Raw genomic sequence first — 15279 nt, 5'->3', positions numbered from 1 at the left:
CGCATAAGTGCAGATATTTGCACAAGAACGCGGCTTATTTTGCGTTATTCGCGCTTTATTCCGCCGCTCGGGCGCTGGGCGCTTCTCCGTGGTGCTGAAAGAGCGCGCAGAGCGGGAGGAGGGCCGCGTGAGCGCGCGTGCGCGTGCCTGTGCGTGTGCGTGAGGACGCATGTTCAGCAAAAGTGTAAAAATATTAAATCACTTTAATTGTTTTAATTATTTATTTAATAAACTTCTAATGCAGATATTCATTCCATAATTAATTAATTCATTCGTTATTTTTTTGTTTTACCGACGCTTTATCCTGGTCAGGGTCACAGTGGGTACATTTCATTTGGGCATTTAGCGGACGCTTTTTTATCCAAAGTGACTTACAGTACTGGGACAGTATACTGTCTAAGCCAATGAGGGTTAAGGGCCTTGCTTGAGGGCCCAACAGTAACAATCTAGTAGTAGTGGGACTTGAACCACTAACCTTCTGATTACTAGTCCAGTACCTTAACCGTACCTTATACTTTACACATAACACACACACACACACACACACACACACACATTTCTCCACGACTACACACACACACACACACACTTTCTTCATGAATAAATACACACATCTCTTCACGACTACACACACACACACACACACACTTTCTCCACAACTACGTACACACACACACACACACACACACTTTCTCCACAACTACGTACACACACACACACACACACACACACACACACACACACTTTCTTCATGAATAAATACACACATCTCTTCACGACTACACACACACACACACACACACTTTCTCCACAACTACGTACACACACACACACACACACACACACTTTCTCCATGTCTACACACACATACACACACATTTCTCCATGACTACATACACACACTTTCTCCCAATTACACACACACACACACACACACACACTTTCTCCACAAATACACACAAACACACACACTTTCTCCACTACTACTACACACACACACTTTCTCCATGACTACACACACACACACACATTTTCTCCATGACTGCATACACACACTTTCTCTTTCTCCACGACTACACACACACACACACACACACATTTTCTCCACTACATACACACACATTTTCTACACGACTACATACACACACACACACACTTTCTCCACGACTTCACACACACACTATCTCCATGACTACACACACACACACACACACACACTTTCCTCATGACTACATACACACACATTTCTCCACGACTACACACACACACACACACAAACATTTTCTCCACGACTACACACACACTACACACAACTAGGTAGGAGTGTCTAATAGAGTGGACAGTGAGTGGACACGGTATTTAAAAACTCCAGCAGCGCTGCTGTGTCTGATCCACTCATACCAGCACAACACACACTAACACACCACCACCATGTCAGTGTCACTGCAGTGCTGAGAATGATCCACCACCTAAATAATACCTGCTCTGTGGTGGTCCTGTGGGGGTCCTGACCATTGAAGAACAGCATGAAAGCAGGTTAAAAAAGGTATGTAGAGAAACAGATAGACTACAGTCAGTAATTGTAGAACTACAAAGTGCTTCTATATGGTAAGTGGAGCTGATAAAATGGACAGTGAGTGTAGATGATCAGTGTATTTGTATATAACCTGTCATGGTGAATTATTAATACAGTTTGGTTTAGGTGCAGGTTAATGTACGTGAGTATAAATTCCTTCATCGTCTGTGTAAATTATTTGCATTAAATTTAAATTTCAAATCTAAAAAACTAATATTTATTTATTCTTTGAGTTTTTGAAGTTTTGAGAATAAGGATGATTTTCCACTTTACGGCTGCCCTGGCAACAACCAGCAAATGCCAACAGTGATGTTATTAATGCGCCTGCATGCTGTTCAGATCTGTTTATTTTGATTATTTATTTTCCATCATGCTTGATTTGAGTCTTTATTTATAATAATTATTTATTTATTTGTTAGGATTTAAAAACACCATCATCGTCGATTTTGTATCTCCACTGTGGGAGGAAGTCGGAGCACCCGGAGGAAACCCACGCAGACACAGGGAGAACATGCAAACTCCGCACGGAAAGGACCCGGCCCGCCCATCTGGGAATCGAACCCAGGACCTTCTTGCTGTGAGACGACGATGCCGCCCACAGTTTATAACAAAAGTAAGACGTCCCAACACCACATATAAACTAATGTAGTTACACCTATAAGGTCACATTGACTCACCGGCCACTTTATTAAGAAAAACTTGTAGCCTGCTCGCTCATGGTCCAGTCCATTAACGATCCAATCAGCTTCTTTTATATGTGCAGTGCTTATAAACACACGGACTCGGGTCAGGAGCTTCGGTCAATATGATGAGTGACTTTATTATTGTATAGTTGTTGATGCCAGACAGGTTGGCTGATTATATCAGAAGCTGCGGATTTCACACAGATCTCAAAACCAAAAAGCATCCAGTGAGCGGCAGTTATTTTTCCCAATGCAATTTAGTCATATCCTTTTCTGCTGCAGACCTCCACTCATGACTGAGGAGAGTCATGACTAACACACACCCGTCCGACACTACATCTTTTGACCTGCACCAGGCGGGATTATACAGAGATCTGTATCACGTACGGAGAGTCAGGCACTGATCTCTGTTATCCCCCGTTTCTGTGCAGCACCAATGATCAGCCAGCAGAGGTCGTAACTGCAGCACTTATAAGGAATCGTTGTCCGTGTATGTGCTCGGCCTGAGATTTGAACTGGTGTGGTGCCGCCGCTGCTAGACCCACGTTTCCACTGCTTTGAGAGCCCGACGAGGACGTATGTGGACGTGGGCATCCCATCATCGGAAACAGAACATTAACGCGTGGTTCTTTTGCAGCTTATTCAGGGATCGGATGCAGGACGAATGGCGTGCGCTTTGTATGCTTTATCTGTTACGATCGTGTACGGTTATTATGCGGCGAGTCGCACCCACGTCCGTGAGCATGAAGTCATGTGACTGATGCAGATTCCGTGTGCTCACACACGTCATGTTTATGTAGCTGCACCGCTTCAGTCTTTTACGCTTTTAGTCGTAAACGGCGGAAAGGCGGTAAAAAACGTTACTATGGTGTGGCTAGGACCCCCTGCTCATTCGTCGCTTGCGTAACAGCTTTGTCGCTTCCAGACCAACAAGATTACGGTGCCCATATTCTGGTTAAGAACATGTGATTTTGCACCAAACGGTTCCAGATTTTGGAACCAGAACCGGCACCACACCAGTGGAAACGCCCAAGTCATCTCAAACTGGTTCCATGAACATATTGATGAGTCTACTGATCTACTAGGCCTCACCGATCGTATGTAAAGCATTTGGGTTGATGCTTTTCATCCACTTTCACTGCTAACAGGTATATCAAACCAGTTATAATAACCAGTTTGTGGAAGCTCCTTCCTGTTTCAGCATTCAACCACACAAAATTAGCTCCATAAAGACGTGGTTTAATAGGTTTGGTGTGGATTTGGGCTGGAGGAACTCCAGTGACCTGCACAGAGCCTTGACCTCAGTTCTACTGAACACATTTGGGATGAATTGGAATGTTGATCGCAAGACAACACAGTATAGCCACACCTACTGCTAAGAGACGTCTAACCCTTAACCCTCAATTGCTTAGACTGTATGCCGTCACTCTACTGTAAGTCGCTTTGAATACAAGCGTCTGACATGTTAATCGGTGTCTCTTTATGTCAGCGCCTGACCTTACAACTTCTCCTTTGACTGAATGGACAGAAGTTCCCACATACATAGTCCTAAGTGGAAAGCCCACCTGGGAAACCAGGGGCTGTTATGGCAAAGCCTTTTTAATGTCCGTGGCTTTGCTCATGATAAGGTGTCCACATACTTTTGACCTCAGCCGTGACACTTTTCAGTTCACAGATTAACACGTATTCCGAGCTGTCAGGGGCAGACCGGCCACCCGTAGTTTAATTCTGTCTCCCATTTTTGTCTCCGGCGTAGGGAAGGGGACGAGATCGGCGCCCTAATTGATGCCTTACCATGTACCCATGACAACAGGCGAAAACGAGCCGTCGTCACGGAGATGAAACTCACGTCAGATTTCGGATTCGGAGCGGAACAGTAGGACTGGATCGTGGCTCGTACAAAGTGAGCGGTTAACGGTTTCCTAACACCGGGTCAACAAAAACAACATACACTATATGACCAAAAGTATTCGGACCCTGACCGGGAGCGACTTCTGTGTGATCTTTCCAGCTAGAACAACAGCTGCTCTTCTGAGAAGGCTTCACACAAAACTGCGTATGGGAATTTGTGCCCATTCAGTTAAAAGATGCCAGCGTTTGTATTGCTGAGCACTGATTGATCAGTTGATGTTCCGGTTCTGTGCAGGACACTGGAGCTTTTCTTTATGTCTTTATGTATATAGAGCTCACTCATGCTGGAACAGAAAAGGGCCTTCCCTAAACTGTTACTGAGTAGGTCAGGTGACCAAACAGGAAAGTTCATGGCCGTCAGCACTCCTTGATTCTCTCTGGTCTTTGTCATTTCATTAGCAAAATATTGGCAATAGTGGACTCAGCCCTCCCAGAAGAGTGGAGACTTGGTTTGGGATTTGGGGGGTTGGAGGTTCAACCCAGTCCAACACCTTTAGGAGGAAGGTGCCCAATAGGTACTTTATTGCCCAATGTTAGTGATTAGTGTTATTATTAAATTGTTACTTAAATATAATATGAAATTGTTTTCTTTACATTATTTGAGGTCTGAAAACATATAATAATAATTATAATAATTATTGTTATATTATACTATATTATTTTATATTATAATAACAGTGATGTTAATATACTACTAATAATAGTAATGATAATAATAATAATAATAATAATAATAATAATAATAAAAGGGATACTATTAATAAAGGTAATAACAATATAATTAAAGAGATGATAAAAATAGTAATTCTATTAATAATAATAATAATAATAATAATAATAACAACAATAATCATAACAGTAATAATAATAAAAGTGATAATAATAATGATAACAATATAATACAATTGATAATAGTAATAATAGTAATAAAATTAATGATAATTATTATATTAATGGTGATGTTAATAATACTATTACTACTACTACTACTACTACTACTAATAATAATAATAATAATAACAATAATAATAGTAATAAAATTAATAATAATTATTATATTAACAATGATGTTAAAAATACTACTAATAATAGTAATAATAATAATAACAATAGTAATAATAATAATAATAGTAATAACATTAATAATAATTATTATATTAACAGTGATGTTAAAAATACTACTAATAATAGTAATAATAATAATAACAATAGTAATAATAATAATAATAGTAATAATAATAATAATAGTAATAACATTAATAATAATTATTATATTAACAGTGATGTTAAAAATACTACTAATAATAGTAATAATAATAATAATAATAATAATGGTAGTAGTAATAATGATAATAATAATAATAGTAATAATAATAATAGTAATAATAATAATAATAATAATAATAATAATAATAATAATAATAATAGTAATAATAATAATAATTAAAGGGGCAATATTTAGAAAGCTAAAAAATTTATTAAAAGTGATAATAATAATAACAACAGCAATAATAATAATAATAATAATAATAGTAATAAAAAGGATAATATTAATAAAGATAATAACAATATAATAAAAGTGAAAATAATAATAGTATTTATAATAATAACAACAAAAACAACAACAACAATAATAATAATGATTATGTTTTTAAGATTATTTAATGTGAATTTAATGTTCATAATTCGCGAAAATGCAAAGCCCTACAAACATTAGATTAAACAAAAACATATAAAAAAATTTATTGTTTCTTTTATTCGTCTTGTTCCCACAAGGGGGAGAAGTTCGCTCAGAACTCAGTTTTAGGTTTTTACGCTTCATCAGTTCTGTAAAACTTTTAGATTTAAACTTCGTTTTAAAAAATCACAAAGACTAATTAGATTTTATTTTATTTTCACTAAAATTACATCACATGAAGGTGATTCAACTGGTTTAGGTTTAAACCTTGAAAAACATGCATGAGTGGGCACCTTGGAGCCTTGTACTATTTGGGCGTGTGTGTGGGGGTGTGTGGGGGTGTGTGGGGGTGTGTGGGTGTGTGTGGGTGTGTGGCTGTGTGTGTGTGTGTGTGTGTGTGTGTGTGTGGGTGGCTAAGACTTTTAGTCCATTTGTGTGGCCAAAGTATTTAGACACTTAACAAGGGTGGCTGTTACCTGCCCAACCTCGACACAGGATTTAACAAAACAATGGACACACAGAGTGTGTGTGTGTGTGTGTGTGTGTGTGTGTGTGTGTGTGTGTGTGTGTGTGTGTGTGTGTGTGTGTGTGTGTGTGTGTGTGTGTGTGTGTGTGTGTGTACTATTTGGTTGTACCTGCTTGGCTATTGGTAGGGTGTTGGTAGACTAGACAGGAGGAGAATCGTCTGGCTGGCTGTCTGGACACTGGTTAGTGACAAAATCTTGCTAACTGCTAATCCAGGCATCCTGTTTCCTTTTAATCAAAAAGCTCTTAACTCTCATACAGTAACTGTTTCTTAATTCCTTCTGTTTACACCCATTAATCAATCAGAAATGGATTTGGTTTAATTAAAAAGCTAAAAAATGCCTAATTTGAGGGTAAATTGTATGTTATGGCTTCAAAATAGCAATTCTTAAGAGGAAGTTCTTAAAATAATGTTGTTTATTACATTTGACTCATTATTTAATCAAGGGCTAAATCAAGCTTACACGTGTTTATTTCAAGCCCTATTTTAGGTTAAAATGAAACGCTAAAACATGAAACAGTTGATTCAATATTAAAAACCTTTAGCATCATGGTGATGTAGCTCATGCATGTATGAGGTTTTGGGTTCAATCCCCTGGACCTTCATTAAACTTTATTAGGTCAGTTGGTAGGTTAAGATACTGGACTGTAGTGCATTAGCACTTGACTAAAGCTTTCTGTAAGTACGGCTCTTAACGTAGGGCCACACAAATTGTGAACGTTGCCCTGAGATGGACTGGCGACCTGTCCAGGGTGTTTCCTACCTCTTGGCCAGTAGGGTAAAGCGGTGGTAAAACAGACAGTAAATGAATAAATGAGTAAATGAATGAACATTATTTGTAACAGTAAGGAAGACAAAAATATTCACCTTTAACTCCTTAACCCACCGGTTATTTAGCTCTACAGCTCAGAAAAAGCTGCTCTGCTGTGTCATTACACACAAATATTAATATAATATGTAATATTAATATAACCCCCTCTCATCATCATTATTTTTCATTTCTCAGGAGGTTGGTCAGTTGGTAGGTTAAGATACTGGACTGTAGTTAAGTAGGCTACTGCATTAGCACTTGACCTGTTAATTCTGTTAATTAATTTTAACTACATTAAATCCATTTTTATTCGTTTGTTTAAGGTAAGTGTTTACAAACCCTATTTAAAAAAGATTAAGACAGTACAAGAGTAAATAAAATCAGACTGGAGGGTCTAGTCCCATAGGGAAACATTGAACACCCTGAAAAGGGCGGCAATCCATCACAGGGCTTCAGCCAGCCAGACATAGCCAAACATGCCTGTGTAGACGCCTGGCGGGCTGATAGCACCACAGAGATTCGAACCTAGCATAATAGGTCACTGCATCAACTGTGCACCAGTAACATGTAAAATTAAAAGAACAACTGTAAAAACAAATAGAAATGAGTATTTTCCTCCAGACAAGTTTGATTTATTTGTATTTTGCAATTTCGGATGATTCTGCAATTCTTCACAACACACACCTGCCATCAGCAATAAAAGAGGTGGCAGAGGTACCCACAGTCCTTTTACTAAAGTTTAAATAATCATCAAAAATAATCTGGAAAGAAAAGTTAAAGGATTTGTTTTTATTTTTGTCTCACAGCAACAATTTTTATTTTAATTCTAGTTCTAAACTTCTAGTTTTCTTTTCTTTCCAGCATTTGATAATAATCATAATAATTAGTGTTCTTATTATCATTATTATTGTTGTTGTTATTATTAGTATTATTATTGCTATTATTAATTTTATTGTTGTTATTATTACTGTTATTATTATAATTTATTTTATTTATATTTTTTATATTTATATTTTTATTTATTTATTTTAAAATGCATTTTCTCCCCATTTTTCTCCCCCTTTAGCACGTCCAATTGCCCAACTTGCATCACGCCTCCTCTCTGCCTCTGCCGATCCCTGCCCTGACCGAGGAGATCGAAGCTAACCCACATCCCCTCCGACACGTGAGCAGCAGGCGCCTGCATCTTGCCACCCACACATTGACGAGTGTTGCGCCACCTAGCGTTGCGTGCGGAGAGACACACCCTAAGAGCACTCCTTCCTCATCTCCGTGTAGGCGCCTCTAATCAGCCAGCAGAGGTCGTAACTACACCATTCTGACAGAGAGAGACCCACTTCTGACCTTAGTCCCGCCCATCTAAACAACAGGCCAATCGTTGTTTATATAGCTGCTCAGCCTCGGTCGGTAAGGCAGAGCTGGATTTGATACGACGTACTCGAGATCCAGCTCCGGTTGCAGCGTGTGTTTTTACTGCTGCGCCACCTGAGCGGACATATTTTTTTTTTCTAAATTATTTTTTATAGTATATTGTTGTTATTATTACATTTTAATACTACATTTTCTAATGCATTTTTCTCCCCATTTTTCCTCCCGTTTTAGCACATCCAATTTTGTCGCTCCTTCTGACAGATACCAGATTTTGCATCTAAGGAGAGCACGCCGCTGGCCACGCCTTCTTTACACGTGGACAGCCCTTATCTTCTCGTCCGTGCTTCCTGCACGGGCATCTCTTCCTCGAATCAGGGTCCATACACAGCGTATGAAGACCCACCCACTCACACATAGTCCGGTCCCCACCCTGCAGATACGGTGGCCAATTAGTATATGCGGCAGGCACTGCCAATTATACCCGCCAGATGGCGCCCAGCCAACCGGTGGCAACACCGAGCCTCGAACCTGGGAGTTCAGAAACTCGGTGCTGACACACACACACACACACACACACATTAGGATACAGGATACAGTATAAAATGTTTGGAGTGTTATCTCCCCCCCATTCAGTCAGCTTTCTATTTATCGTACTTAGAAGAAGCTCAGACGTCTGGCTGAGTAATGGTCTGTGTGTGTGTGTGTGTGTGTGTGTGTGTGTGTGTGTGTGTGTGTGTGTGTGTGTGTGTGTGTGTGTGTGTGTGCGCGCGCGCTGGTGTTAAGGCCACTAAAGCTTTTTGTAAGTATGGCTCTTAACGTAGGGCCACACAAATTGTGAATGTTGCCCTGCGATACACTGGCGACCTGTCCAGGGTGTTTCCTACCTCTCGGCCAGTAGGGTAAAGTGGTGGTAAAACAGACAGTATATGAATGAATGAGTGAATGAACATTGTTTGTAACAGTAAGGAAGACAAAAATTTTCACCTTTAATTCCTTAACCCACTGGTTACTTAGCTGCTCAGCTCAGAAAAAGCTGCTCTGCTGTGTCATTATATACGAATATTAATAAAATATAAAATATAATATATATACATCATCATTATTTTTTGCATTTCTCTTTGATCTTAATCAACAGTTTTCAGGACAGAACGCGGCTCAGAGTGACGCAGTGAGTCCACGACTGATACGTCAGAGCCCGAGGCTCCGAACCCGCCGAGATGAAAACACAAGGAGCGTCTTTCAGCTCTGGGTTCTTTGTGCAGTTCGGCCTGTCAGCAGCTACTCCGTCCTGTCCGTCACCGTCACTAAAACCCTCTCGTCAGGTTTAGATATGATACCGTGCCTCGTCTCACACCTCTCCCAAAAGACTAGTACCCCATATATAATGTGGATGGCACAGTGGCTCGGTGGGTAGCACTGTCGCCTCACAGCAAGAAGGTCCTGGGTTCAGTTCACATGTGGAACTATCTGGGTCCCTCTCCCTCTGTCTGTGTGGGTTTCCTCCGGGCACTCTGGTTTCCTCTTACAGTCTGAAGACGTGCAAGTGAGGTGAATTCACGATGCAAAAATGCCCTGTGTGTGTGTGTGTTTGCTTTGTGTCGGAGTGGCAACCTGTGCAGGGTGTTTCCATTGCACCCACAGCGACCCTGACCAGGATAAAGCGTTGGTAAAACAATGAATGAATGAATGAAAGTATATATCGTCCTCATAAACATTGTATATAATTTATTAATTTTATCACATACAGTGTATCACAAAAGTGAGTACACCCCTCACATTTCTGCAGATATTTAAGTATATCTTTTCATGGGACAACACTGACAAAATGACACTTTGACACAATGAAAAGTAGTCTGTGTGCAGCTTATATAACAGTGTAAATTTATTCTTCCCTCAAAATAACTCAATATACAGCCATTAATGTCTAAACCACCGGCAACAAAAGTGAGTACACCCCTAAGAGACTACACCCCTAAATGTCCAAATTGAGCACTGCTTGTCATTTTCCCTCCAAAATGTCATGTGACTCGTTAGTGTTACTAGGTCTCAGGTGTGCATAGGGAGCAGGTGTGTTCAATTTAGTAGTACAGCTCTCACACTCTCTCATACTGGTCACTGAAAGTTCCAACATGGCACCTTATGGCAAAGAACTCTCTGAGGATCTTAAAAGACGAATTGTTGCGCTACATGAAGATGGACAAGGCTACAAGAAGATTGCCAACACCCTGAAACTGAGCTGCAGCACAGTGGCCAAGATCATCCAGCGTTTTAAAAGAGCAGGGTCCACTCAGAACAGACCTCGCGTTGGCATCCAAAGAAGCTGAGTGCACGTGCTCAGCGTCACATCCAACTGCTGTCTTTGAAAGATAGGCGCAGGAGTGCTGTCAGCATTGCTGCAGAGATTGAAAAGGTGGGGGGTCAGCCTGTCAGTGCTCAGACCATACGCCGCACACTACATCAAATTGGTCTGCATGGCTGTCACCCCAGAAGGAAGCCTCTTCTGAAGTCTCTACACAAGAAAGCCCGCAAACAGTTTGCTGAAGACATGTCAACAAAGGACATGGATTACTGGAACCATGTCCTATGGTCTGATGAGACCAAGATTAATTTGTTTGGTTCAGATGGTCTCAAGCATGTGTGGCGGCAATCAGGTGAGGAGTACAAAGATAAGTGTGTCATGCCTACAGTCAAGCATGGTGGTGGGAATGCCATGGTCTGGGGCTGCATGAGTGCAGCAGGTGTTGGGGAGTTACATTTCATTGAGGGACACATGAACTCCAATATGTACTGTGAAATACTGAAGCAGAGCATGATCCCCTCCCTCCAGAAACTGGGTCGCAGGGCAGTGTTCCAGCATGATAATGACCCCAAACACACCTCTAAGATGACCACTGCTTTATTGAAGAGGCTGAGGGTAAAGGTGATAGACTAGCCAAGCATGTCTCCAGACCTAAACCCAATAGAACATCTTTGGGGCATCCTCAAGCGGAAGGTGGAGGAGCGTAAAGTCTCGAATATCCGCCAGCTCCGTGATGTCGTCATGGAGGAGTGGAAAAGCATTCCAGTGGCAACCTGTGAAGCTCTGGTAAACTCCATGCCCAGGAGAGTTAAGGCAGTTCTGGGAAATAATGGTGGCCACACAAAATATTGACACTTCAGGAACTTTCACTAAGGGGTGTACTCACTTTTGTTGCCGGTGGTTTAGACATTAATGGCTGTATATTGAGTTATTTTGAGGGAAGAATAAATTTACACTGTTATATAAGCTGCACACAGACTACTTTTCATTGTGTCAAAGTGTCATTTTGTCAGTGTTGTCCCATGAAAAGATATACTTAAATATCTGCAGAAATGTGAGGGGTGTACTCACTTTTGTGATACACTGTATCCTTCGTCCGATTTTCTCAGAATCACTGGGCACGAGGCAGGAATACGCCCAGCAGAGGGCGCCAATCCATCACAGGGACATCTACCTACCTATGCACCAGAGTACTATTTCAGGGAACACCCACACAACCTAAGCGCCAACACCTATGGGGCAGTTGTCAGCTGCCAATCCACCTCCTGCATGTTCTTGTAAGCTGAGAAAAACCATGCTTGATGCTTTGCATGATGCCCCGTGGCACCCACTTGACCAGCTGTGCCACCCTGAAGAGTTTCAGCTGTTTTTAACGAGTGTTAATGCGCTTCAGGAGTGTGTGGGCATTACAGGGTGACGAGAGACACGAGGACCTTCAGATCTCGCCTCCTTCAGCCCTTCATTACAGAAGAGAGAGAAAACGTGTGTGTGTGAAAGAGAGAGTGTGTGTGTGTGTGTGTGTGTGTGTGTGAGAGAGAACATAATAGACTGGAAGATAGCAAGTTTAATAAAGCAAGAAAGGTCAGTGAGATACCTTGTTCACCACATCACACACACACACACACACACACACACACTAACACACACACACTAACACACACACTAACACACACACACACTAAAACTTTAGTCTGCAGATCAAGAAAAACCTCAAAAACACACAAACTTCTCTGTTTACCTGTGAGTGGCTCCCAGCCGCATTTGTGTTGCACCCGGTTTCAACCCCCAGGACCCGACTTGTTCTTTCTTTCTTTCTTTCTTTCTTTCTTTCTTTCTTTCTTTCTTTCTTTATCTCTTTCTTTCTTTCATTTTTTGTTCTTTTTCTTCTTTTCTTTTCTTTCTTTTTGTCTTTCTTCCCTTTTTCATTTTTCTTTCTATTTTTTTTCTTTATTTTTTCCTTCTTTTTCTGTCATTTTTCTTTCTTTCTTTCTTTTTTTCTTTCTTCCCTTTTTCATTTTCTTTCTTTCTTTCTTTATTAATTTTCTTTATTTATCTTTTTTCTTTTCATGTTTTTTTTTATTTTTTCAATTTTTTCTTTTCTATTTTTCTTTCTTTTCATGTTTTTCTTTCTTTATATTTATCTTTCTTTTATTTTTCTTTATTTTTTTTTTATTTTTTCTGTGTTTTTGTCTTTCTTACCTTTTTCATTTTTCTTTCTATTTTTTCTTTATTTTTCTGTCATTATTCTCTTTCTATTTATCTTTGTTTTTTTCTTTTTTTATCTTTTCTTTATGTATCTTTTCTTTCTTTCTTTCTTTCTTTCTTTCTTTCTTTCTTTCTTTCTTTCTTTCTTTTTCTTTTTCTTTTTCTTTTTCTTTTTCTTTCTTTTTCTTTCTTTCTTTCTTCCTTCCTTCCTTCCTTCCTTCCTCCCTCCCTCCCTTCTGTCTGCCCGTGTTTTTGTACAATATAATTCGGTTTTCTTTGGGCCCTGAAGACACAGAATGTTTTATGTAAATGAAGGCAAGGCAAGTTTATTTGTATAGCACCTTTCATACACAGTGGCAATTCAAAGTGCTTTACATAAGGAAAGAAAAAATAATTAAAAGCATTAAAACATTCCTGACATCTAGAATCTCAGAAAGACTTCTTGCAAACATTTAGTTACAATTAAGAGATCATGAAATTACAACAAGAGAGATAAAAAAATTAAGAACATGAAAAATTAAAAGAGAATATTGTAAAATATAACCTACAATTTGGGAAATACGAAATTAAAACCAGAGAGATAAGCAATTAAGAACATGAAAACTAAAAGAAAATATAGTAAAATATACCCTACAATTTAGAATGTACACTACTCTATAAAAATAATTATTAAGAGCATGAAAAACTAAAAGAAATATGGTAAAATGAGGGTAATAGCAAAAATTTCGAGCTCAATCATAGGCACAAGAAAAAAGAAAAGTTTTTAACCTGGATTTAAACATTTCTACATTTAAGGAACATCTAATATCTCCTGGCAGTCTGTTCCAGTTATATGCAGCCCAACAGCTAAATGCTGCTTCACCATGTTTAGTTTGGACTCTGGGCTCAACTAGCTGACCTGAAAGCAGTGCATTCTGGGTAAGTAAAGCTGCTCAACAGTCTCATGACTAAACACTTTGTAAGCTGTTTTGTTTTATTTTACTTTGATAAGAAGATACGGTTTCCTAAACCCGTGTGAAAGTGTTTCAGGTCGTCGTGCTGCTGAACTACTGAAACTGAAATACCCTCGCCGTGCTTGACAGTAGGTACAGTGTTGTTGGTAGTTGTGACTGCCCACCCTGACTCCACAGAGTTTGGGGGTTCTAGGTTATAGAGAGATGTGCTGATATACTGAGACAGATGATTTCTTGGTTGAATCTTTTCTCAGGGCAAAGATCCAAACCTGCAAACAATCCTGTGTGTGTGTGTGTGTGTGTGTGTGTGTGTGTGTGTGTGTGTGTGTGTGTGTGTGTGTGTGTGTGTGTGTGTGCAGGTGTGTAGGTGTGTGTAAGTGTGTATGTGTTGGTGTGTGTGTATACGTATTAGTATTTGTGTGTTGGTATGTGTGTGTGTGAACATGTTGAACTGCTTTACTGATCAGTGTAGCGTGTACTGAGAAAGAAACAGTGTGTGTGTGTGTGTGTGTGTGTGTGTGTGTGTGTGTGTGTGTGTGTGTGTGTGTGTGTGTGTGTGTGTGTGTGTGTGTGTACTGATCAGTGTAGCGTGTAGGTTGGAGTGAACAGGGATATAATCCAGGTTTTCAGGAGCCCTGGTCCGTACTTGATGAGCTCGAGCAAGAAAAGACTCACTCACACACACACACACACACACACACACACACTAACACACACACTAACACACACACACACACACACACACACTCTCTCTCTCTCTTGTGTCCGTGTGGGTTTCCTCTGAGCATTTAGATGTTCTCCCACCATGCAAAATCACGCCAGTTGGTGGATGTGTGAGTGAGTAAATGTGTGAGTTTGGGATGATGAACCCGTCTGAGGTGTTTTCCTGCCTCGCACTTAATGTTTCCGGAGAGGGGTGGGGGGTACCTGACCCACCGCAGATCTGATCAGAATGAAGCAGTTAATGGAAATCAATGAATGAATGAATGAATGAATAAAATAGGAGTTTAATGTTACTAAAACCATAACTACTGATACACTTCAGCTCTTGTGGATGTTTTTATTATTATTATTTGATTATTTTTTGGGACGTTGGCTCTGTATACGGTTCATTTCCAGCCGTCCTAAGACTTCATCGCATGTAAAGGTGTATGAGGTGACGGCTCGGTGGAGCTCATATTTAGGGGATTACTGCAGGTCTGCAGGCCCTGGGGGGCTGCTGGGATGGGGGGGGGGGGGGGGGGGGGGGGGGGGGGTGATTTCCTG

Source organism: Trichomycterus rosablanca, chromosome 7 (assembly GCF_030014385.1).
Source record: "Trichomycterus rosablanca isolate fTriRos1 chromosome 7, fTriRos1.hap1, whole genome shotgun sequence".
In the NCBI taxonomy this organism is placed as follows: domain Eukaryota; kingdom Metazoa; phylum Chordata; class Actinopteri; order Siluriformes; family Trichomycteridae; genus Trichomycterus; species Trichomycterus rosablanca.
The sequence above is the reverse complement of the archived record's forward strand: the minus strand, read 5'-3'. Positions refer to the sequence as shown.